General features: G+C 39.7%; 1 protein-coding gene across 1 annotated transcript in view; it reads left to right on the forward strand.

The window, feature by feature from the left end:
• The first annotated feature begins 2,683 nt into the window (after window positions 1-2,683).
• Window positions 2,684-26,283, forward strand: part of CTNNA2 (catenin alpha 2) — a 1,329,932-nt gene continuing 1,306,332 nt past the window's right edge. The window contains exon 1 of the mRNA XM_061156261.1: window positions 2,684-2,828. The gene's annotated coding sequence lies outside the window, so the exon portion shown is untranslated. The remainder of the gene's footprint in view (window positions 2,829-26,283) is intronic.

Here is a 26,283-nt window from a genome sequence, read left to right on the forward strand (position 1 = left end):
AGACTCACAAGCAGTCTCAAAACAAAAGCAATAAAGTTAAAAATTTTCCTCTTAGTTTAGAATGGGAACAAATAAAATGATAGCTTTTCAGTATCAAATAATAGCCATTATTTATACAAGGATGTTTATACTATTATCTGAGAGAAATAAATAAATACTCAATTTGGATGTTTCCATAGAATAGGTAGGGGTTGGAGGTTTCCCTTCAACCAAAACATGAAAGTGCTAGCAAATTTTTGGGAGACAGAGAAAAAAAATTCAGCTGTCCTTTGCCTGTTGGTTACTTAAATGGATTGCCTGAGTAATTTCTTATAATTATTTGACTGACAAACGGTTGCATTTTGAAGGAACAGTGAGAAAGATCAGGGGGCTGAGAAAGAAGAGATGGCTTTTACACAGTTGTTTTTTTACTAATTCTAATTTAAAGTAATTGTGTGGACCAAAAAAAAAAAAAAAAGATAAGTATTTTACAAATAACTTAAAAAATTTCCCCCGATAATATCTAATATTTTAAAAAGTCACTAAAAGACAAAAACAAGGGCCATCTCATTTTGACAAGATAGCACTTGGTTTACATTAGGTTTTTTTTTCCCCCTGTCTGCTGCCAGTTAAAACATAGAATTATAAATTTAAGCCTAATTTAAAACAATGTACAAAGCTATAAATGAATGTTCTCAACATTAAAGGGAGGTTTCATAACCCTTTGATCTGTATGTTTTGGTTTATTCCATCAGCCTGACCAGAGAATAAGAAATCAGAGTAATAACAACAAAACATCCTTGAGAGAGTATTGTATCTCATTTAACTGGGACTACTTTTAACCTTTTCCATGTTTTTGGATCATCTGAAATCCGAGGTGTTCTTCAACTCCAGGAAGATACTTCCTATTTTTATTCAAGCACCTCCCTGACGGAACTATTCTCCTGTCACCACTTTAGGGTCCTCTGGTGCTTCCCTAAATCTTACCCATTTTTTACTCAAAATCTAGCTGAGCCCACTTGCTTCCTACTTGCTCCAGTCCATGGCACGCGTTTCTCGTTTTCTACTCTGTTCCTGTGTTTTATCAGAAATCATTTGGCACTCTGAATTTACTTCTTGAAGCACACTCAGTGCTTTCTTAGCATCTTTCTCCAGAATCCATAGGCTGAGCCTAGGATCAAGCTGGGTGGGAGGAGCATGCGATAGCACTGTCCATGGTCCTGAAGCATCGTTCCAGGTTGAGGAATTTTTTTTTTTTTTCCTTAATCCTACATCTGGTGACTCCTGTCCACTTTCTCCCACGGATTTTTAAAAAATGGTTAAGTGGTGATGACAATAGAAAAGAAAGGCAAAAAGATATTGGGAGAGAAAGATAGAGGAATAGACAGAAGTATAAAGTCATCGCCTGGAGAGAATAAATTACAGGGGCTTGACAATCTTAAAACAATTGCAACTGATACGAGGTTGGGAATGAGAGGGGGGTGTAACATACCTGACGCTGCCAATGAAGTGTAAAAAATGCGTGCACCATGTGATGTAAATCCGTGCAGGAACAAACACACTGATGCTTGTAGGCGAGGAGGCCAGTTTGCATGTTGTAAATACAGTATCACGCCTATCATACCAAACTGCCATTGGTTTGTTTGTCTTTATTTTCTCTCTTGATTTAAAAAATCACTCGGCACTGTGGCAGAACAAAGACAGCTATAACTTATCTTTCACGTTTGATATAGCTGTGCATCTTTTTCGGCTCTAGCACTTCTGGAACAGTTACATTCCACTATCATCAAGCCCCAGCTGATGGTGGTAGGCGGAGCACGTGCCCCATGAAATGTGCATGTAAGTTCCTCAACTAAAGCATAACCTCCACGAGGACAAACACCTTATACCATACATTTTTGGATATCTCAAAATGCCTAAGTTGAGTGCCTGGTACAAATTAGGGTCTCAGTAATAGTCTTTGAATTGATAAAAGACTCACAATGTCCTTTTCAGAGACAGCACTCAATACAGGCTTGTGAAATGAGCACGTTTCACTTGTTTTAATACTTCCATCCTCTTTTAGTCCCTTTTAAAGTGCAGCCCCCCTCTTCTTTGTCCCCCCAAACCTCACTCCTGCGTCGGTCACTGCCTTCACTGCACTGGAGCCCTGCCCCCCTCCAGCGACGCGCCTTCTCCCGCTCATCCTTTCTTTCTGCTCTGCAAGCCCTATAACCTTTTCCCCTAGGACCTCTCTCGCATTCGGTGGGTGTCTGTCCCCGGTCTTCGGGCGGCTCACTGCGTCCGCGCCCGCAGAGTAAAGCTGTTGTCATGGACACGGCACCTGCGCCCTTCGGCAGTGCCCCTTCGCCACTGTCCCCTCCCCCCACCTGCGGCGCTGCCGGCCTCGCTCCCCAGCACTGCCCCGCCCAGCCCCGCCCAGCCCCGCCCGCTCGGCGCTCCCCAGGCCGCGCGCGCCCGTGGCCCCCGCCCCTTGACTGTCCTAGCCCCGCGGAGCGTCGAGCCGCGGGGGCCGCGGGGCCGCGGGGGCGCGCAAGCGAGCAGGCGGCTGCGCCTGCGCACTGGCCCCTTCCCCTAGCGGCGATCCGGGCCGCTGCCGCTCGCGCTTGGGCAGGACGCGGGGCGGGCGGGGGGAGGGGGGAGCGGCTTTGCTTCCAGCCGCGAGTGAGGCGGAGACCCGGGCTGGCGGGCGGAGCGGGAGGCACCGCACCTCGGCCAGAGGCGGCTGCTGCAGCTGCTGCCCTCTTCCCCGCCGCCGCTTCTTCAGTCCCGTCAGTGGTTACCCCGCCAGCTGCTGGGAACGGACGAGAGAGAGGAGGAGGGCGAGAAACTCCCACCGACCCACAGAGGTGAGTCCCGGGCAGAGCATCCTCCATCCTTGCTGCCTCCCTCCCTCCCTGTCTCCCTCCCATCCTCTGCGTCCTCCCCTCCCTCCCTGCTCCCCAACCCTCCCGCCCTCATCCTTCCCAACATCCCTCTCTCCTCTCCCCTTCCAGCCTTTCTTTCATCCCTTTCTTCTTTTCTCCCAGCCCCGCTTCCTTCCCACCCTTTCTTTCTTCCCTATCTTCCTTGCAGCCAGTCGCTATAGAGCGCAGCTCAGCCTCTCTTTCCTCTTGTCTCCATCTCTTTTTTTCCTCCTTTCTTCACCCCTTCCCCAGTGGGAGATCCCTTGCCTGGTACAACTGTCCGGATTCAGGGGCTTCCAAAAAATTGGGCACATCTACTGAGAGACACGCTCTTGCCCAGCGGATGCCCTGTGGATCTCTGTGTTGTTTGGATTAAGGGTCAAGTTGGATAGAGTACCGGGAACTGGAAGGAGAAGAGGGTCGGGGAAGAATCTGTGGATTTGTGCTGTATTAGGGTGGGGGTGGGGAGGGTTGTCACTTAGACATGTTGCCAACAACCCCCGACGCCCCTCTGTAGCAGTTTCTTTTTTCCTTCTGGGGAATTACACATTCCCAGTGTGTGTGTGTCACTAATTTAAAACGCAGTTTTCCCGGCTTTGATTGTCTCTGTCAGGAGCCACCAGGAGGGACGAGGAGAGAGGAAGAGAACAAGAGAGGAAGAGGGGAGGGGAGAGGGAGGGTGGTGGCGGTGGATGCCTGTATCTCTTTTCCCTAGGCCTCTTTGAATTGACATTTTCAAACCACCCGCCCAATATTTGCCTTGAAATTGAACCCGTGTGTCCTTAGTTCTGCCACTGTCTACTTTAGAGGCAGAAACTCTCTAAAACTTTAATGTGTATCCCAGCATTATTTGTGGAATGTTTGGGTCAGCATACAAAACGCTAGGGTAGATGGATTTGGGAAAACAGAGAGCAGAGGAGTGGAAGAGAGGGACTTTTGTTCATCATGAGTTAACTTCTAAAGGAGCACAATAGACTGGAGTGATGAGGTTATACTCCACAGGCTTAGAAATACATCGTTTTGATAGAATTAGCTGCATGATACCTTTAGCAGATACCCTTACCTTTTCTCATGCACCTTACAGAAATCGTGAAGATGTTTGAAAAGTACTGTGTGATTCCGTTTGTGGTGTACACCAATGGGAAAGTTGAATTATCTTTGGGACCGTTGTGAACAATTTAAAATTTCAGTTGGTTTTGCATCGTTTATTTTCACCAAATGATATATTGTACTTTGCTTTCTTTAGCTTACACTCTAACCTCTTCTATTATATATATTAATAGTGATTTGGCAGTGCTCCTTTTAGCAAGAGTTGCTGCTGAAAGTTTATTCATACCTGGTGGGATAGCCCTGCCTCAGAATTTTTAGTGTATTTATCATTTCAGAAAGATCCAACAAGTAGGATTAGTATAACTCAGAAATGGAGTATTTAGAAGCCTGTATTTTGTTTTATCTATACTCACCTTTAAAAAAACACACAAAAATAAAAACCCTTACTTTCTACTGAGAGCTGTATTTTATGTTTAATGAGTGTTTGGGGAGGGACTGAAATTAATGGTGGATTCAATGAAGCGTCCAGTGAGAAACTATGCTGTGGAGCAAATTGTTGATTTTTTTTTTCTTTTAAGTTATTATATGCCAGTGGTGCAATATGCACTTTCATATTATGGGAATGGAAAGTAGGAGTTGAGTTGAAGAGAATTACCTTCCAAAGTGATTGAGTGCTGATTTGACAAAGAGCTGACACAGTTAATCATCTGAATCAGTTTTTTGGGGGGGAAGTGCATGATATTAGGAATGATGGATCCACCCCTTGCCCCAACTCCCCTTGATAGGATTGCAATTCCATTAATGGCTTGGCTGAAGCTGGGTGGCATTGTCACTGTTACCAATGTCCTGATGCAGAATTGCGGTCAACCCTATCCATATTTGAGTGGTTACATTACTTAATAGCTAACACAATTGTAGGCAGGGCTCTTCTGTTTTTGTTTTTGTTCATTTCCCGGGAATGCCATGAAGCTAGTGAAAACCTTTGGTAGTAGTTATATATGAACACAATCCGTTCGTTTTGTCCTAATTTACTTTCAAATGACTTTCCCCGCTTCTAACATCTCTACTGTCCTTTCTCTGTGGAGCTTCGTGGTTGTGAGCTAGGGGAGGAGGCAGCCCCTCAGACAGCCCTGCTCTTTCTTGATCGCAGTTTTGCTTTCCAGAGTGATGTGGGTGTATGCCTCTGTTTTTAATATTGTGCTTACTATGGAAAGAAAAATACTGTTTATCTGTCTCCTTTGTAAACATTCATCTACTGAGTGAAAACAAAATTTACAAGTTATTAACAGACAGAAGAGAAAATAACATTTGTTTACAGCGAGATTTTGAGAGAGACTTGAGTAAAATGAGCAAAATATGAAACTGAAGAACTAGTGGCTTAAAAAAGCAGCCCTGCTGCTCTCATCATTATTCACTTTACAGATAAAGTCCAGCCAACTTCCTCTGAAGAATTTAACTTCTGGAGACTTCTTGCTTTACTTGACTAGACCTTTAACAATGTATGGTACAGATAAAAACCCAGTAGTACATCTTATGGACCCTGTAGCAAATATTCTGGAGCATTCTCTGTGGTTTTCTCAGAGTTCTTAAAACCGCTCAACCCTAAGCTAAGTGTATGAGGTTTTCAAAAGAAGTAAAAAGACACTGTCTTTGACCTTAGCTTACAGCCTAGTTGAGGAGAACAGGCTTTTGCATGAGGTCATATTTCACAGTGGTAAAGAGCAAGATCTTTGGAGAGAGCTTTATATTTGAGTGCATGCTCTACTTACATAGTAGTGTTATACCCTTGTGTATTATTTAAGCCCTTCCCCTCATTTGCAAAATGGGAATTATGGTAGACCTTGATTCTTAGGATTATTGAAAGGGTTAAATGTGTTAATTACAGTACTTGGAGTAAACAAAGCATATCTTAAACAGTATTATAATGAGGAAGTTGATTTAAAACAATCTAAGACAATATATGATTATATGCTGGAAAGAAATAAAAAGCAGGTAAGTGGTTAGAAGGATTCTGGAGAGGACAGTTATTTATGTAGTCTAAGAACGATTATATTCAGGAGTCGCAGTGGGGCTTGGACAGACTCCTGGGAAGGGTTTCATGCAGGGTGGGTACACAGCTGGAACAAAAGCAGAGGGGAGAAACACCAGTGTGTTTGGGAAGACTGATTACTTGACTACTGGGGAGTGTATTAAACAGTGTTAAACACATACGGTCAGAGTAATTAGCCTCTCACTTGGGACAAGACAACTTGTTGTATTGTGGGATCCATTTTATCACAGAATATGCAGCTACCCAGAGGACCTGTTTCAGTTCTTTGTCTCACACAAAACCCCACACCAAGACACAGGATTCAAGGTCTGTGTCATAGTGAGGACCCAGAGTATTCTTTCTGTCTCTTTTCTTTAAACTTCAAGACAGAAAGTTGACCTTTCTAAATAACAAAGATTTAGTATCATGATTATCTCAACTCTCTCTTGTTTTGCCTTCACCCAGGAATATTCCAGAATACATACTTGGAGAATAGTAGCCATGATTATTTTGTCATACATAAAGCTGGGCATTATTAGGGTAATTGTATTTCCTGGAACTTTCTTTTTTTTTCTTTTTCTTTTTTTTGGTGTTTGAGGTTATTAATGATTCCCAGTGAGTTATTCTGTTTGCAAGTGTTTGCTGGGAGACTAGGGTGTGATGGCAAACAGAGGGTCTGTCTGGGATTGTGCACTGAGCAAGGTAAACACCCGCTCAGTGTGGGGTGATAGTTGCCCGTTGGCTCTGTCTGTTGACATGTCTTTATTTTTGACTGGTGTTTATTGGATCCAAAAGCATAAATGATTTGTGTTATTTTATCAAAAAAGAATTTCCAGAAAAATTTACCTGCAAATTACAAGTTTCAGTACTCATGTTTAATTTATTTTTAATAGATAGACATAATTTCATTCTTTTCTCCAAAATAGTAAAATATAATTATTTTTTGTAGTTCTTATATACACAAAATTAATCTCATGAATATTATCTTAAGATATATATGGTTAAAAACACGAATGTATTTCTCCAAACTAGAAGTTTAACAGACATAGACTGTAGTATTCTTATTTTCCATTTGGGAAGTTTTCTTAATATTCTGATATTTTAAGGATGCAGCAGATGTAAATAAAACATTTTCCAATGTATCACTTCTAGTCAGTTTCATATTAAAGAACCAGTGATTTTTGAAAAACTACTTTTAGATGCTTTAATTTTCCTCATAAGTGGATTTTTACTTTGGTCCTGAGTTCGAACTCAACCACAAATATGCATTCCACAGCTCTTTGAGATTATAACTCATTACACAAAAGTGATAGTCTGACCTTATACAGCTTAATTTTATAGGGCTTTTATTCATTCTTATTTAAAGGCCATATCTGTATATACAACTCAGACTATTATTTTTCAGATGTGAAGATAGTGTGCATTAACAGGAATGAAAAAGAAGCAACTATGTTCTCTGTAAATTAAGCAGTGACCTTAACTTATAGAGAACATGGAAAAGTAGAATAAGGATGAGATAAAGTTAATTTCGTTTCATCTATTGAGCTGAAAAATTTTTAACTGCCTGTTCAGTTAATAGGACACTTTTAATATGCTCATATGTGTAAATTGGGCTTATAATGCTCGTTATACATCTGCAGTAAATCCAAGATCCTTTTTTTCATGGCACCTTGATATTTCACAACTCAAGCCATGAACTCCAATGGGGGGTATGTCAGTTCTTTGACAGCTACTCAGAAACCACAGTGACTCCATAAAAGACCAGAGAATCTGATATTTGTACCAGAGCAAGTGGGCAAAAATGCAGATCTGTCTCCATCAACTTTTGAGTTGGGTATTTATTTTGTAAGTAGAGAGCAAGAGGGCAAGAGGGCCCAGAAGTGATGGATGGAAAGAAAGTGTAAATTTCATGTTTGTTTTTGGAGCTCTCTGCCCAGCAGGTTCAGCTATCCTTTTTCCCTCTTTACTGCATCTTCATTGGTGGCCTGTGTAATTTCCGAGGTGGGGAAACCGATTTTCTTATGTAACATGGGATCAGCTTGTGACATCTAAAGCTCACTTTCAGTCATTCTAGTCCCTCGATGTGCCTGTGGGAGGGACTGTCAGCAAGTTTTTTCCTAATCTGTTTCTCTGGTACATTCAAAGCAGCCCTGATGTTCTCTGTGTATCATTTTATTTCTTACTGTTTCTTTGTATCTATCTTATTTCTACCTTATGGTTCTTGAGCTTTAAGATAACAGGGTATGGTTCATTCTCTTCTGATTTTGTGATTAGACAACATTTTGGTGAGAAGAATACAGTCTTAAAATTTTATTTTTAATTCATTGGTCTTGAGTTCAGTTCAGTCAGTTCTGTCCAGTTGCTCAGTCATGTCCGACTCTTTGTGACCCATGGTCAGCAACTCGCCAGGCTTCACTGTCCATCACCAACTCCTGGAGCCTACTCAAACTCATGTCCATTGCGTCGGTGATGCCATCCAGCCATCTCATCCTCTGTCATCCCCTTCTCCTCCCGGCTTCAATCTTTCCCAGCATCAGGGTCTCTTCAAGTGAATCAGTTCTTCGCAGCAGGTGGCCAAAGTTTTGGAGTTTCAGCTTCAGCATCTGTCCTTCCAGTGAATGTTCAGGACTGACTTCCTTTAGGATTGACTGGTTGAATTGAGGCAGTTGTTAAATGCCATTGATGCATCTTTTAGTAAGGAGATAGAAATGTCCATTAACTACCTCATAAAGCCAATTGCCCTCAAATATTTCTTAGAAAAGGTGTCCCATAACTCTTAAGAGTTTACCAGTTGTCCCCAGTATTTTTCTTTAGACATTGATACCTGCCAGAGTAATTTCACAAAATGTGCTTCTGTTTTCCTTCTTAAATGCAGAAATAGTATAAAGAAGTATATACAGAACTCACTGGGGAAAAAAAAAAGTGTCACCATCTAAATTTATCCCTCTGTTCAGTTATGCTTTCTATGTATTTTTAAAATCACATTTATCTAACATGAATTCATTCAACAGGTATTTTTTTTTAATGTCTGCTCCATGCAGAGCATTGGGCTAGAAATTATAATTTTATCACAAAACTGAATCAGGAATCAGGACACCTAGGTTTTTCCTGCAGATTTTCAAGTGATTGACTAAATGAAGTGAAGTGAACGTCTCCCAGTTGTGTCTGACTCTTTGCGACCCCATGGACTGTAACCTGCTAGGCTCCTCTGTCCATGGGTTTCTACAGGCAAGAACATTGGAGTGGGTACCTATTCCCTTCTCCAGGGGACCTTCCCGACCTAGGTTTTGAACCCGAGTCTTCTGCATTGCAGGCAGATTCTTTACTGTGTGACTAAACAAACCTGAAACCCTCTAAGGCTTATTAATTTAATCTGTACCTTTTTTAAGTGACTTGGAATGGACATGATGATATAGAGTATCTTCTAGGTATAAAATTCTATAATTTCACATGTGAATTTCCCTTAAAATTTCAAGGCCTAATGATTTATTTCTTACTGTGTCCTATTTGTTTTTTTCTTTTCTTTTGAAATGTATACTGCTGCTGCATGAGAAAAATCTTTACCTTCAGTGTCATATGCTTTCCCTTTCCCAGGGAAACTTCAAATTTAGGTTCATAGAGTCTCTGGGCCAAGGGAGAACTAAAGAATCTGTCCCTTTATTAACCTCTCCATCCTTCCCTTTTTCTCCTTTTTCAAAAAATCCTTCCTGGACTGGAGATACAAATCAGTTGCTACCTCCAGATAGGGACTAGCCTAGTATATGTTTGGCTTGTTGGAATAATGCCACTGTCTTTGAAACACTATATGGCATTAATGAGTTTAGAATTAGGAAATATTTATAAAAGTAGTTACATATACTCTAAGGTTAATATTTTTACCTTGGACACAAGCAAAATTTTCTTATCCCTTAAATCCTATCCCATAGGACTGTTTGGTTGTCTGTCTTTCAACCAGTCCAGCTGCATTAAATTTTTTTATGATCAAATTTGTTGAGATAGTTTATATATAAGAAGTGCATCCATTTAACTTACTGTTGTGTATTGATAAATATACCTGTGTAACCACTACTGCAATTAAGATATAGAATATTTTCATTGCCCTGAAAAATGCCCTTCTGCTTGATCTGCTTTCTGTCTCTATAGACTAGTTCCAAAAGTGAATATTGCTGTTCCAAAAGTGATTATAGATTGAATCATAGAATATGTACTCATTTGTGTCTCCTCCTTTTGATGAATATAATGTGTTTGAGATTTGTCTGTGGTTAGACTTCCCAGCAGCAGCAGCAGACTTCCCAGATGGCACAATGGTGAAGAACCTGCCTGCCAGTGCAGGAGTTACAGGAGACATGGGTTCCATCCTGGGTCGGGAAGATCCCCTGGAGGAAGGCTTGGCAACCTACTCCAGTATTCTTGTCTGGGAAATCCCATGGACAGAGGAATCTAGTGGGCTGTGATGTCGCAAAGAGTTGGATATGACTGAGTACAAAAAAGGAGAGTTTAGAGTTTATAAACTTCTAGAAGAAATTACAGGAGAAACTCTTTGTGATTTGGGTTAGATAAAGATTAGTTAGATAAAGTAGGCCCCAAAAGCATTAATAACAAAGGAAAAAGATAAACGAGACTTTATCAAAATTAAAAAAAAAAGCAAAAAACTTTTGTTCTTCAAAAGACTCCAGATTTGCTAGACCTATGTATCTCTATTTCTGTCTCTATATATCTGAAAATGGAGTAGTTGTTCTGATTGTTTATAGAACGCTTACATCTTAGTAAGACAATCCAACCAAAACAAAATATCTGAAAAAATATTTCATAAAAAGATATATGAATGAGCAGTAAGCATATGAAGAGGTGATTGTCTGTTGTTCACTCAAATAATAAAATATAAAAGCCACAATATGCTACCACTGTACAAACACTAGAATGGCTAAATTTAATAATACTGACAATATCAAGCTTTGGAGAGGATCTGAAGCAAATGAAGCCCTCATACCTTGGTGGGGTGTAACACTTTAGGAGACGCATTCTTCCTACTGTTAAAAATATTCTTACCGTACAACCACTCCCAGATGAAATGAAAACGTGCACAAAGGCATTTATATGAAAATTAATAGCGGCATTACTCATAATAGCTTCAAACTAAAAACAACCCAAATAGCCAACCAATCCCTATGTTAAAGTTACTTTTTTGAAGTAGAAAACAAAACTGCTGAGATATGGCCTTTACTTATCTGTAACCTGGCAGCAGAGGAAAGGGAATGCATTCAAAAGAATTTGTAAAGATGACAAGAAATGCTGAGGATGGGTGGCTCTGGGGGCAGACCTTGGGTCAGTATCCCCTCTCTGCTCTCCTCCCTGACCCCTCTGCATCTAGACTTCATCCTTAGCTTTGGTGTTGTCTTGGATGCTGCAGTTTTGAGCACACCGTCATGCAGTAGTGATGTCTGCCAGAAAAAAAAGAGGAAACTTGGCCAGAAGTCCTCCCTTATCTCTGATCTCACTGGCCAGCACAGGATCCCCAGTCCAGCTAGCTGTAGGGGCTGAGATGGGTCAGCTTTCCATGAAGCTCCTGGCTGTTGGGAGGAGGTGAAGAGGATGGCTGAGTTAAATGGAAGTCCAGTAAAGAAAAGGAAATGAACAGTTGGGTCAGCAAGCAACAGTGTTTGTTTCAAGTTGATTTAGAGGCCTGCCATGATGTTGTCAGTCTTGTGGGAAAGAGATTGAAGCAGAAAATGAGGATTGTAGTCACAGCTTGTTATTGTGGGTATGTACATAGAAGCAGGTGACAGAGGTACCCTAGGAAAAGAGTAAGGGAGGAATTTAGATCCTAGATCACAGCTTGAACCGGAGGGGGAGGGAGTCTAGATCCAAGGGAATTGTGCATAGTGGGCAAGCATACAAATGATGACAGGCAGAGCCAGGCGCACTGGGGCCCGCGGAGTTGGGACAGGAGGCAGAAGTCAGCGCTGGCAGTATTCTGGAATCCAGGCAGGCAAACTCAATTGCAGTTTGCCCATCTGTGAAATCAGGACCTCAGGCAAGAAGATTTTCATGTTTTGCTTGTTAAGGCAGAAGCTAAAACAGTAATTATTCTTTTTTTTTTTTTTTAAAGTTGTCAACCACTTTAGATTCTAACTGTGTCAAGGAGAGGAGCCATACCTTTGCTTATTCTAATATTTCCCTGTTACAAGCCTGGGTCCCCATTGGTTTCTTGATAAATGCTAGCTGATTATATTAAGTCTGCAAACTCATTCTGCCTTTGAACAAATCAGACAAGTTTCTGGTTCAACAAATGTTGCAGTCATTCATCAGATACTTTCTTACAAACTATTCAAAATGCTGTTTTGGGGGGCATAGCCCTGGCTGTGTATATGAGTAAGAATAGTATTAATACTTGATCCCCATAAGTTGACAATCTAGTAAAGGTGAAAAGTGCCTGAGTGGTTTAAATGTCAGAGTATAATACAGTGTGTATTACAGTGTGGTACTGACTTCTCAGGGACATGGATCAAAAATCTAGGCAGACCACAAATTGGAAACATTGCTTTAGCAAAGGATGAGGCAGAGATGGGGGACGAGAGGACCCTGTGTTAGTACTTTTCAGTTCAGTCCTGCCTTGGTCTGGGAACTGGGACAGGGCTGAGCCAGCAGGAAGATAGGATCAATGAGCACAGCAGTGGGAGAGGTGAAGTCACAACCAGAACTGAAGCAGGGATGCTGCTAACTGCTAAGTAGGCAGCTGACAAGTGGGACTGAAATGAAGGGCAGAGGCTGGGAGTAGAGAAATATTTTGGCATTATCTGTATAAAGGTATCTCAAGAATGCAATAATAGAAAATGCACTGTTTCAGAAAGAACATGTTTTGTCTTTGACCCTTCGACAATACATGCCTATTGGAGAACATCTAGAAAGCAACCAGAAAAAGAAACCTGAGAATAAAAATTATTGCTCTCCAACTATTCATTGAACATTGAGTGAATTTTGAGCTTTTTCCCCTTTGAGTGTATCCGAGTTTGGTGGGGGACTTTTTAAAAGCTGAGATACAATTTTGTGTCCTATTTTTTTAAACTAAACATACCAAAGCACTTACTGGGATAATAAAAAAAAAATCTTCCTCTATCTTAATTTCTATATAATGTTACATTGGTTGGAATTTAATCTAGTTTTTGGCTATCTACAGAGATGAAATGTTTCATCCATCTACTTTCAACTGTGGGCTGTGTTATGGGCAGGAAGTTGACTTTGGTGGCCCCATGGGAATGCCTCAAAGATATAGATGGTCAATATCTTTGGGCCATATATATAATCAATATAATGTATATTATGTGTTATATATATACATATATATAATCAGTATAATATATATTATGTATAATATATAATACTTAAGTGATAGCATGGTTGTATATGTCATTTTTGATTCACATACACCTTAGCTGGTAGCATGAGTTATCACTATTATTTTTTCACTGCTGCCTGTTTTTTATAGTGTGATTATACCATGGTTTATTTAATCTGTATGTTTTCATAGACAGTTTGTTCCTGTTATTTTCTTTTGCGCCTTTTTACTTTTATTTCAAACTTTGCTGTGGTGAATATTCTTGTCACTTTCTTACCCACCTACATATTTTTGAAGGGTAGCTTGATATCTGTTAATTTTGGGTCATGAGATCTATGCATTCTAGATTTTAATAGTTGATGCCTAATTGCTCTTCAAATTAGTTGTACTGAATTATATTCCATAAGTAGGTGTGAAAGTGCTTATTTCCTTGTTCTTCTAATAAAACATAAAAGTTTTAAACTTGGAAAATTTACCACTGGTAAGTAAACATGGTCTTGTTACTGAAAGGTATGTGGGGTCTAGCTGTTTGCTTCTCAAAAGCCAATAAAGAGCCAGGTTAGTGGAAAGAAAAGTTTGCTTTAGACTTCTGTGATGACTCAGATGGTAAAGACTCTGCCTCCAATATTGGAGACACAAGTTCGGTCCCTGGGTCGGGAAGATCTCCAGGAGAAGGGAATGGCAACCCACTACAATACACTTGCCTGGAGAATTCTATGGATGGAGGAGTTTGGTGGGCTGCAGTCCATGGGGTCGCAAAGAGTCAGACATGACTAAGTGACACACACATACAAACACACACACACACACACACACACACACACACACAGTTTGCTTTATTTCAGATGATGTCTGCTCTCCCTTCAAGTTGCCAGCATCTGAAATAAAGCAAACTTTCCTTTCCTCCAGCCTGGGCTGTTTATTGGCTCTTGCCCGGTGGGCAGCCAGACCCCACGTGCCTTTTGGTAACAGTATCCTTGTCATAGAGCTTATTTCTCTGGTTTTTAGAAAGGTTGATTATCTTTCCTTTTTTTTTTTTTTGTGCCTAATGGCCAAGTTTTGCCTCTCTTCTGATGAGTGTGTTCATATTTCTGCACATGTTTTTCTGGTGGGTTATTTATCTTAAGTTATAGGACTTTTTTATTCTCTGGGTATAAAAAATTTGTTGTTGTTATACTGTTATAACTGCTATTGATAGGAGTATACTGTGATACCCAGTAAGTGATGGCTTACCTTTTTCCAAAGTTCCTTATCTATTTTTGCACCTTTCCTTCAGAAGACTGTGATAACCAGGTTATCAAATTAATAAATAGCACCTTTGGTATTTTAATTGATATTGTACTTAAGTTGAGGGAGGAGTAACAATTTCCTAATTCATAGTCTTTCCATTGCCATGTCTCTCCATTTATTAAGGCCTTTTTTTTTGTTTTGGTGCCCTTTAGTACTGTAAATTGTTTTCTTCCTAGTAGAAAGTCTTTTTCATTTCATCTTAAGTTTATTACTGTCTTGTTTGTAGTTTCTTCTGCTGTTAGGAAAAGGTTTACTTTTCTTTTACATTTCCTGAAAAGGTATTGCTGATATAGAAAATATTCCTTTTGATTTTTGTATTTGGTTTTAAACTGAGTCACCTTGTTGAAATATTTTATACTAAAACTTTGTTTTTTATCCTGTGTTTTTCCTACTGGTTTGTATGACCTCTTTGTATGCTGTAACAATTCATGGTTCAATTAATATATATATATACATGTGAAAAGAATAGTACTCATTTTTTTCTTAGTATTTATCTATTTCTTAATTAAAAAATTTTTTTGAGCTGTGCCACACAGCATGTGGATCTTAGTTCCCTGACAGGAATCAAGCCCGTACTCCCTGCAGTGGAAGTTCAGAGTCTTAACCACTGGACCACCAAGGAACTCCTTAGTTTTTTCCTAACTTTAAGTAAAATATTTTTTTCTTCTGTTTGATGTATGAATGGTTCATTCTTCATATATGAAATACATTATACCATAGTCTAAACACACCTTTTTGTTTTAAAAATTGTTCTCAATATTTCTTTCTTCCATGGTAAGCCAAACAAATTGTTATATACATACCAATATCAGTAAGCCAAACATATTATTATATATGTATACCAATATCAGTATTTATTTATTTATTTGACTGTGCCAGATCTTACTTGTGGCACGCAGGATCTTCAATCTTCCTTTCGGCATGCAGGATCTTTAGTTGTGGCATGTGGACTCTTAGTTAAGGCATGTGGGGTCTATTCTTCTGACCAGGGATCGAACCTGGGCCCTCTGCATTGGCAGGTGGTGTCTTAGCCACCGAATCACCAGAGAAGTGCCAGTATCAGTATGTGTTGAGCCTTTCTCTGCATACACAGGGTATGCATAGATTTCTTGTACTCACTTCCACATATTCACTAAGTGCGTTTCTAGGCCTGTATGAACATTTTCCTATGTGACCCTGCAGGCCTGGGTTTTGTCTTCTCTCGATCTTGGACTGAGTTGATTGAACAGTGTTCTGAATCTAGTATTAACATGCTTATGATAATGCTCGTGGTATTAAACTTTAAAAACTTATCTAAATGACTTTATTATTGAGCTATTTAATACATTAAGTATTATGTTGTCATCACTTTCATATTGAAGCTGTTATAAGACATACTCTTTCCATCTTCCAGGCAGCATTGTTTTTTAGAAATGTGTAAATCCTGACACTGGCCAGTTCAGCACCACTAAGAAGCTTTGGAAGTCTCCAGTTCCTGCCCAGAATTAAATTTTTTGGCACTAGATCTTCCTTTTCAAACCTTGGGGGAAGCTTAACTTTAGTTATTTTCATGATCTTTCATCATGGGAAATTGTTATTTTGAATGGAAACCCTTCACTGACTCTGCAAATTGAGAATATGGGCAAATTACCTTGAACTGTAATTATTCATCTGGTCTAGGCTTTATGCATACATATCAGTATTGATTTGTCATTAATGAACCCATCACCTTAAGATCCTGTGATCCATACTAACATACTGTAATAGATGATATAAATTTACTGTTGAAAACTGGAAATTTTTTCACTGTAGAATGTTGATTGTGGATGTAAAATTTATAGCAAGTGGCAAGTGATGATTCATAGGGTTGTAAGATATTTGCATTAATGCTGAATCACTAAATCTAGTTCTCAAAAATGTGATTAACTTTATAATAATTCTGTATTTCCTTAAGAATTACACAAATAAATATCAGTTCAGTTCAGTTCAGATTCTCAGTCATGTCTGACTCTTTGCGACCCCATGAATTGCAGCACACCAGGCCTCCCTGTCCATCACCAACTCCCAGAGTTTACTAAAACTCATGTCCCTCGAGTCGGTGATGCCATCCAGCCATCTCATCCTCTGTCATCCCCTTCTCCTCCTGCCCCCAATCCCTCCCAGCATCAGGGTGTTTTCCAATGAGTCAACTCTTCGCATGAGGTGGCCAAAGTATTGGAGTTTCAGCTTCAGCATCATCCCTTCCAATGAACACCGGGACTGATCTTCTTTAGGATGGACTGGTTGGATCTCCTTGCAGTCCAAGGGACTCTCAAGAGTCTTCTCCAACATCACATTTCAAAAGCATCAATTTTTTGGCACTCAGCTTTCTTCACAGTTCAACTCTCACATCCATACATGACCACTGGAAAAACCATAGCCTTGACTAGACGGACCTTTGTTGGCAAAGTAATGTCTCTGCTTTTTAATACGCTATCTAGGTTGGTCATAACTTCCCTTCCAAGGAGTAAACGTCTTTTAATTTCATGGCTGCAGTCACCATCTGCAGTGATTTTGGAGCCCAAAAAAATAAAGTCTCATACTGTTTCCACTGTTTCCCCATCTATTTGCTATGAAGTATAAGTTACAAAGTAATCAACATAAGCTAGAATAAAAATATCCATGAGCAGCATATATGTGTTTTCTGTTGTAGTCTGCTTAAAAAATTTGAGATATATCTGTATATCTGAGGCAGTTTTCTTAATGCCTGGCTGCCAGTGAAAGAAAGTTTGTTGCCATTGCTGTTATGAATAGCTGACCTCCTAAGTCCAGATATATTACATTTTATTTTTGCTTGCCTAACTTGTAGTTGCAGAATTGCTCTTCACAATAACAAGTTATTGTACAAAAATAAATACTCATTTTGGGTATTTATTTAAAATATTCGTATCAAAAATTTATAAATATATGACATCATAAAAGTTTTATTAGAACATTAACTTTGAACAGATTTGATTTCTATTCTTATTATAATTATAAAGCAAGCTGTACTGTTACAGTTTTGCCTTTCATTCAAGAAAGTGCAAATATCTAACAGTATAAAAATATCAAACACTTACATGCTGGAAATCACCCCCTAATATTGAAAGAAATTGAGGCAGTTCTAAAGACATCCATGTTCACAGATGAGAAGGCTTAATATTGTTAAGATGGTAGTATTCCCCCAGTTAATCTACAGAGTCAGTGCTATTGCTGTCAGAATCCCAGCTGCCTTTTTTTTTTTTTTTTCTGAAATTGACAAACAAATTCTAAAATTCATGTGAAATGAAGAATGCCAAGTACAGTTCTTAAAAAGAAGAACAAAATTTGAGGATTCAAGTTCTTCATTTCAAAATGTACTATAATACTACTAATCAAGGTTGAGTGGTGGTGGTGTTGGTGTAGACATGTGGATCTATGGAATAGAATTGAGCAGCTATAAATAATCTCATATATTTATAACCAACTTATTTTTCAACATGAGTGAAAAGATAATTGGGAGAAAGGTAGTCTTTTCAACAGTTGATTCTGTGACAACTGAATTGTTATTGTTGTTGTTCAGTCGCCCAGTCATGTCCGACTCTTTGCGACCTCATGTACTGCAGCACAGCAGGCCTCTCTGTCCCTCACCAATTCCCGAAATTTGCCCAAGTTCATTGTATCAGTGATGCCATCCAGCCATCTCATCCTTTGATTTCCTGTTTTCCTTCTGCCCTCAATCTTTCTAGCATCAGGAACTTTTCCAATGAATTTGCTGTTCATATCAGATAAAAATACTGGAATTTCAGCTTCAGCATCAGTCCTTCCAGTGAGTATTCAGGGTTGATTTCCCTTAAGATTTCCCTTAAGATTAACTGGTTTGATCTCCTTGCTGTCCAAGGGACTCTCAGGAGTCTTCTCCAGCACCACAGTTTGAAGGCATCAATTCTTCCGTGCTCTGCCTTCTTCATGGTCCAGTTCTCACAACCATGTGTGACCACTGGGAAGACCATAGCCTTGACTATGTGGATCTTTATCGTCAGAGTAATGTCTCTGCTTTTCAACACACTGTCTAGGTTTGTCATAGCTTTTCTGCCAAGATGCAGACATCTTCTGATTTCATGGCTGTAGTCACTTTCCACAGTGAATTTAGAGCCCAAGAAGAGGAAATCTCACTACTTTCACCTTTTCTCCTTCTATTTGCCATGAAGAAATGGGGCCAGGTGCCATGGTCTTAGTTTTTTCAATATTCACTTTTAAGCCAACTCTTTCAGTCTCCTCCTTCACCCTCATCGAGAGGCTCTTTAGTTCCTCTTTGCTTTCTACCATTAGAGTGGTATCATCCACGTATCTGAGGATGTTGTTGATGTTTCTTCCACCTATCTTGATTCTGGCTTGTAACTCATCCAGCCTGGCATTTCTCATGATGTGCTCAGCATATAGCTTAAACAGACAGGGTGACAGCAGACAGTCCTGTTGTACTCCTTTCTCAATCTTGAACTAATCAGTTATTCCATACAGGGTTCTAAGTGTTGCTCCTTGACCCACATAAGGTTTCTCAGGAGACAGGTTAGATGGTCTGGTATTCCCAACTCTTTAAGAGCTTTCCACAGCTTATCATGATTCATACTGTTGAAGGCATTCGTGTAGTCAGTGATACAGAGGTAGATGTTTTCTTGGAATTCCCTATCTTTGTCTGTGATCTGTGAATGTTGGCAATTTGATCTCTGGTTCCTCTTTCTTTGGCTTCCCAGGTAGTGGTAAAGAACCTGCCTGCCAATGCAAGAGACATCAGAGATGTGAGTTCGATCCCTGGGTTGGGAAGATTTCCTGGAGGAGGGCATGACAACCCACTCCAGGACTCTTGCCTGGGGAATCCCATGGACAGAGGAGCCTGGCAGGCTACAGTCCACAGGGTTGCAAAGAGTCGGACATGACTGAAGTGACTTAGCACACATGCACCTGGGCATCTGGAAGTTCTTGGTTCGCGTAATGCTGAAGCCTAACATGCAAGATTTTAAGCATGACCTTACTAGCATGGGAGAGGAGTGCAACTGTCCAGTGGTTAGCATATTCTTTAGTACAACACTTCTTGGGAATTGGGATGAGGATTGACCTTTTCCAGTCCTATGGCCATTGCTGTGTCTTCCAAATTTGCTGACATACTGAATGCTGCACCTTGATGGCATCATCCATTAGGGTTTTGATTAGCTCTACTGGAATTCTGTAGCATCCACTAGCTTTATTAACAGCAGTGGTTCCTAACGCCCCCTTGATTTTGCTCCTGAGATGTCTGCCTCTAGGTTGCTGACCACATCATTGTAGTAATCTGGTTCATTTGGATCTTTTTTATACATTTCTTTTGTGTGTTCTTTGCATCTCTTCTTGATTTCTTCAGTGTCTGCTAGGTCTCTACTATTTATATTCTTTATTGTGCCCATCTTTGGGCAAAGTGTTCCCTCAATATCTCCAATTTTCCTGAAGAGATCTCTAGTCTAGTCTTTCCTCATCTGTTGTTTTCTTCTAGTTTTATACACGGTTCATTGAAGAAGGCCTTTTTGTCTCTCATTGTTGTTCTTTGGAAATCTGCGTTTAGGTGGATATACCTTTCCCTTTCTCCCTTGCTTTTCGCTTCTTGTCTTCCTTTAGCTATCTGTAAGGCCTCCTCAGATGACCGCTTTGCCTTCCTGCTTTTCTTTGGGATGGTTTTGTTGGCTGCGTCCTGTACAATATTAGTTCTTCAGGCATACTGTTTACAAGTTCTAATCCCTTGATCTATTCATTACCTTCACTACATATTCACAGGGGATTTGATTTAAGCTGTTCCTGTATGGCCTGGTGGGTGGTTTTCCCCATTTTGTTTAGTTTAAGCCTGAATTTTGCTATGAGAAGCTGAAGGTCTGAGCCACAGTCACTCCAGGTCTTGTTTTCGCTGACTATATATAGCTTTTCCATCTTTGGCTACAAAGAATGTAATCGATTTAATTTTGGTATTGGCCATTGGGTGATGTCTGTGTGTAAGTTCATCTGTTGTGTTGTTGGAAAAGGGTATTTGCCATGACCAAGGCATTCTCTTGGCAGAATTCAGTTAGCCTTTGCTCTGTTTCATTTTGTTCTTCAAGGCCAGGCTTGCCTGTTACTCCCGGTATCTCTTTATTTCCTACTTTTGCATTCCAATCCCCAGTGATGAATAGAACATCTCTTTTTGGTGTTAGTTCTAGGAGGTCTTGCAGGTCTTAATAGAACTGATCACCTTCAGCTTCTTCAGCACTTGTGGTAGGGACATAGACTTGGATTACTGTGATGTTGAATGGCTTGCCTGGGAAATGAGCTGAGATCATTCTGTCATTTTTGAGGTTGCACCCAAGTATTGCATTTTGGACTTTTTTGTTGGTTATGAGGGCTACTCTATTTCTTCTATGGGATTCTAGCCCACGGTAGTAGATACAATGGTCATCTGAATTAAGTTTGCCCATTCCATTTCATTTTAGTTCACTGATTCCTAAGATGTCAATGTTTATTCTTACCACCCCTTTCTTGACCACATCTAATTTACCTTGATTCATGGACCTAACATTCCAGGTTCCTATGCAATTTTTTCTTTGCAGCATCAAATTTTACTTTCATCACCAGACGTATCCACAGCTGAGCGTCATTTCTGCTTTGGTCCAGTCACTTCATTCTTTCTGGGGCTCTTAGTAGTTCTCCTCCCCAGTAGCTTACTGGACACCTTTAGACCTGGGGAGCTCATCTTTCAGTGGCATGCCTTTTTGTGTTAAACTGAATGTTTGCAGGCAAAAGGATGAAACTGGATCCCATCTCAGCCCATATAGAAAGCATAGCTTCAAGTATATCATAGATCTTTATAAAACCCTTAGAAGAAAAACTGATGTAAATCTTCATGACCTTGGATCAAACAATGGATTCTTAGATATGACACCAAAGAGAAAAGCAGAGATAAATTGAATTTCATCAAAATTGAAAACTTTCCTGCTTCAAAAGACACCATCATGTAAGTGAAATGACAGTCAACAGAAAGGGAGAAAATGTTTGTAATCATATATCTGACGAGAAAGTGTATATTATAGTAAGAATTATTATAATTTAATTGTAAAAAGACAAATGCCTTGTTTGTCCTGGGAGAAGAATTAGAATAGATATTTTTCTGAAGAATATATACAAACAGTAAATAAGCACATGAAAAGATACTCAGCATCATTAATCACTAGGCAATTGCTAATCTAAAACATAATGAGATAGCTATACATACCCACTAGGCTGATTCTAATAAAAAAGAAGGACCTCTCAAATGTTGGTGGGGGTGTGGAGAAATTGGGATCCCCATAGATTGCTGTGGGGTTGTAAAATGGGGCAGCCTGTTTGGGAAACAGTTTGGTACTTCCTCAAGAACAGAGTTACCTGTGATCCAACAATTCAACTCCTAGGTTTACACCCAAGAGAAATAAAGACATCAGTTTACACAAAGCCCTGTATACCATCATTCGTAGCAGTGTTATTTGTTGTAGCCAAAAAGTGAAACTAACTGATGATCATCAATTTAAGAACAGATAAACAATGTGATATATCCATCTCTGTGTTAGTCACTCAGGTATCTGACTCTGTGAGGCTGTTGACTGCAGCCCTCCAGTCTCCTTTGGCCATGGAATTCTCCAGGCAAGAATGCTAGAGTGGGTAGTCATTCCCTTCTCCACTCCAGGGGATCCTCCCGACCCAGGGGTCAAACCTGGGTCTCCTATATTACAGGCAGACTTTTTACTGTCTGAACCACCATACTTAGGGGTAATATTCAGTCATAAACAGGAATAAGTACTAGTACATGTGAAAACATGAATAACCTTGAAATCATTTTATTAAATAAGTGAAAGAAGCCAGGAATAAAATGTTTGACCCCATTTAAATAAAATGCTCCGAATATGCAAATTTATAAGGACAGAAAATAGCATAGTGATTACCAGGATTGGGGAGAGGGGAATGGTGAGTGAATATGAATGGGTATGAGTTTCCTTTTTGGGTGATGAAAGTTCTGAAAGTATATATCATTGTGATGGTTGCAACCACTGGTTGTGCATATACAGAAAAAAATCACTGAATTTTACACTTTAAAATGGTGAACGTTATAGCGTATGAATCATATCTCAATAAAAAATGTAAGGTTAGCAATTTGAATAATTATTTGTGGTTTTAGTGTTTCCATTTAGAAAGTAAAAATTACTCCCTGTAATAATTTTAAACCATACATTTTTTCACAAGAGATGAACTGCTTATAGAGTAGAATTTTACTGTGTCTCTGTAATCATGAAAAAGAATATTTTACTTTGAAAATTGATATTTAACTATTGTACTCACATCTAGCTGTAATATAGCTGAAAAAACATTTTAAGTTGCCTTTCTTATGTAAGATGCCCTATTTATAATACCAGTACGAGTGAGATGTGCTTTCTGCTCTTAGGATATCTGGTAGGAAAGGCAGACTTTAAACAAATAGCTGAAGAATATATATGACTGTAAGTGGGGCTTTCCAGTGGCGCTAGTAGTAAAGAACCTGCCTGCCAGTGCAGGAAACATAGGAGACACAGGTTCGAGCCCTGGGTCGGGAAGATCCCTTGAAGGAGGGCGTGGCAACCACTTCAATATTCCCTGGAGAATCCCGCGGACAAAAGAGCCTGGTCGGCTACAGTCCATAGCGTCGCAGAGTCAGACGTGACTGAAGTGACTTAGCACGTATGCAGAGGTTTACACAGTTCTGGGTAGCAATAATGAAAGAGTATTTAAGGTTAAACAAAATTAGAAAAATGTCAAGAAGATTCACATTTGAATGGAGTTTGAAGAACATATAGAACTTTCTTGTAAAGCAAAAGCAAAATCAGAAAATGGCATTCCAGGGGTCAACGGATAATATAGTTGCCATGGTGCTTAGAGGAAGGCTGATGTGTGGGGTGGCGGGAAGGATGGAGAAAACAGCACTGATTATTCAGGACTCAGAGGACTTAGGGACCATCTAGAGGTAAGAGGCAAAGGGCAAAGGCAAAGACAAGGGTAACTGCTTTTTATCATTTGTCCTCCTCATGTAATAGATAGTTTGGGAGCAAGCTGATGTTTGGTTTGGATGATGTTAAATTTGAGGAGCTTCGAGATGCCAGTTTGCAGTAGACATTTATGAATAAGGTCTGGACTTCTGAAGTTATTTGTATTCAAATTTGAAATTTAGGTGCAAAGACGAGGCAGTTAAAACCATGGAAGTAGACGAATCATCCAAGAGGTTGTCTGAAGTGCTCTAACAAGTGTGGAATCCCGATCCTCAAGAACACCAATCATTGAAGAGATAAACAAAAAATGAAAAACATTTGATGAGAAAGAAAGTGAGGAAACAACAGGGTATTTACCACTGAAGTCAAGGAAATCAGCAAAGTGAAAAAAACAAAACCTGGCAGAGAGAGAACTGTTACTCTCGCTTCAAACGCTTAGTTCAGATTTTTACCCAGAATAGACAGAGGCAAAGAAAGGCAATTTGTAAGATCAAATCTTTACATCTGTTCATTGCTTCCACCCATGAGGTCTCTGGGTTTTGAGAACCAGTGGGAGGAAGGAGGGTAAGAGATGGCACAGCCAGCTGGGAGGCTCTTCTGTGGCCAAAGCTTTAGGATTTCAGCAGTCATACAGTCTGGTCTCAGGGACCTCTGAACTCAGCTGGCCGTGAGAAGAGGCAGTGAGAAGTGGCCAGATGAGCAGCCAAATGATGCGTGGTCTGCTTCTAAGGCTGCAGTGGTGTTAGATTTGGTCTGCCTTTATGCTGATTTCTGATATTTAAGCCAGCAGAATCTTCCTTCTAGTTACATTCTTCTTTCTTATACTCACTGATCAATTATTGGCACCGGTAAAAATGTAGCTTGCTAAACGAAACTGCAACTCTTATGAGTTTAGCGGTTTATGTGAAATATGCTTTCAGTAAGAGGGAAAAGCAGTATCTCTTGTTAATAGTGTGTGTCACGTTTCTAGCAAAAATAGAGATATTTTTCTAATAGTGCCTATATAACTAGCAGAAGTAGTTTTATCAGTAAAAAGGAAACTTCTCTATATATCTGGCCCTTGCCAAACTGTTTTCACACCGTTGTTCTGTGCACAGGCAGAGCAACCACTTGATTTTATTGTAGGAGGCAGGGCGGAGGTGAGCCCTCCATTAGTTCCTCAACTTTTTTCTTGGATGAGAAGTTTCCCAAGTGTGCACTGTTTCTAGGGATGAAAGGCAATCACCAAATGCTGTCCAGAGATCAGGGAGGGTCAAGACTAAAGAGAGGCCACTGTATTTGTTCAGTAAGAAGTTGATCTCATGTTGATCTTTGCCAGAATAGCTTCAGGAAAATGGTCAGCTCAGAAATCTGAAGTAGTATTGAACTGAGAAGTGAATAAGAAGAAAATGAAAGAATCGCTAGAATACTGGAGTGGGTAGCCTTTACCTTCTCCAGGGGATCTTCCCAACCCCGGGATCAAACCCAGGTCTCCTGCATTGCAGGCAGGTTCTTTACCAATAGAGCTGTCAGGAAAGCTGGGAAGGCAAGGGAGGAGGGAAGCAGAAAGGGAAAGGTTAGTTTGCTTCATTTTCAGTGAAGCAGCTCAAGCATGAGAAACCATCCCGAGTAGGGAGTTCACTGGCAAATTGGGCAGTAGGTAGAAAGCAATGAGTTTTAGAATGTTACCACTTTTTAAAATTTTATGCTTCATCTGCACAATTACCACTTACTACCTGATTGCAAAGCTCAAATTAGAGAAAACTTGATGGAAGGGTAGAAAGATGTCAGTTATGCCTTTCTTGATATGACAGGTAACTTGCTGACATCGTTTTGTAACTATCATAGCCTATTATGAATCCTAAGTATAAGGGAAGTAATGATTTAAAGAAATCCCTTTTTTAAAGTTAATGCCACAATTTTTTTTTTGTTGTTAGTAAACAGATATTTTCATATGGTTTAAGGAGAAATAATGACTTACATATGTTTTTTGTTCCATTCTCTCATTTCTCTTGTGTACAACAAATCAATTCGTAAACATTAAAATGCAAGACAAGTTAAGCTCTTAATTTTTACTTAAAGGAACTGTTGAAAACATTAGATGTTTGTCCTTAGATGTGAACAATAGAATCAGTTGCCACATTTGGTAAATAAGCAAATGTTATGGTATGGCATTTATATACCTACTAATTAAGAAATTAAATGATATTTCCTTAGAGCAAAAACAGTCACCTTGTTCACTTGCTTTATGCCCACAATAATACACAACAGGTGTCTAGAAATAATAGCCTAAGGTCCTAGATAGGCAAGGTGTGTAGGTATTGACACATGAGTATGCAGGCAGGGGAGGTCACTGCAGTTCTAAAAATGATATTTGAGTTGCTGAAATCATAAGGCAATGCCAAAGAATGATCAAACTACTGCACAATTGCACTCATCTCACATGCTAGTAAAGTAATGCTCAAAATTCTCCAAGCCAGGCTTCAATAGTACGTGAACCGTGAACTTCCAGATGTTCAAACTGATTTTAGAAAAGGCAGAGGAACCACAGATCAAGTTGCCAACCTCTGTTGGATCATCGAAAAAGCAAGAGAGTTCCAGAAAAACATCTACTTTTGCTTTATTGACTATGCCAAAGTCTTTGACTGTGTGGACCACAAGAAACTGGAAATTCTGAAAGAGATGGGAATA

The sequence above is a fragment of the Dama dama genome, chromosome 11, assembly GCF_033118175.1.
Source record: "Dama dama isolate Ldn47 chromosome 11, ASM3311817v1, whole genome shotgun sequence".
NCBI lineage: Eukaryota > Metazoa > Chordata > Mammalia > Artiodactyla > Cervidae > Dama > Dama dama.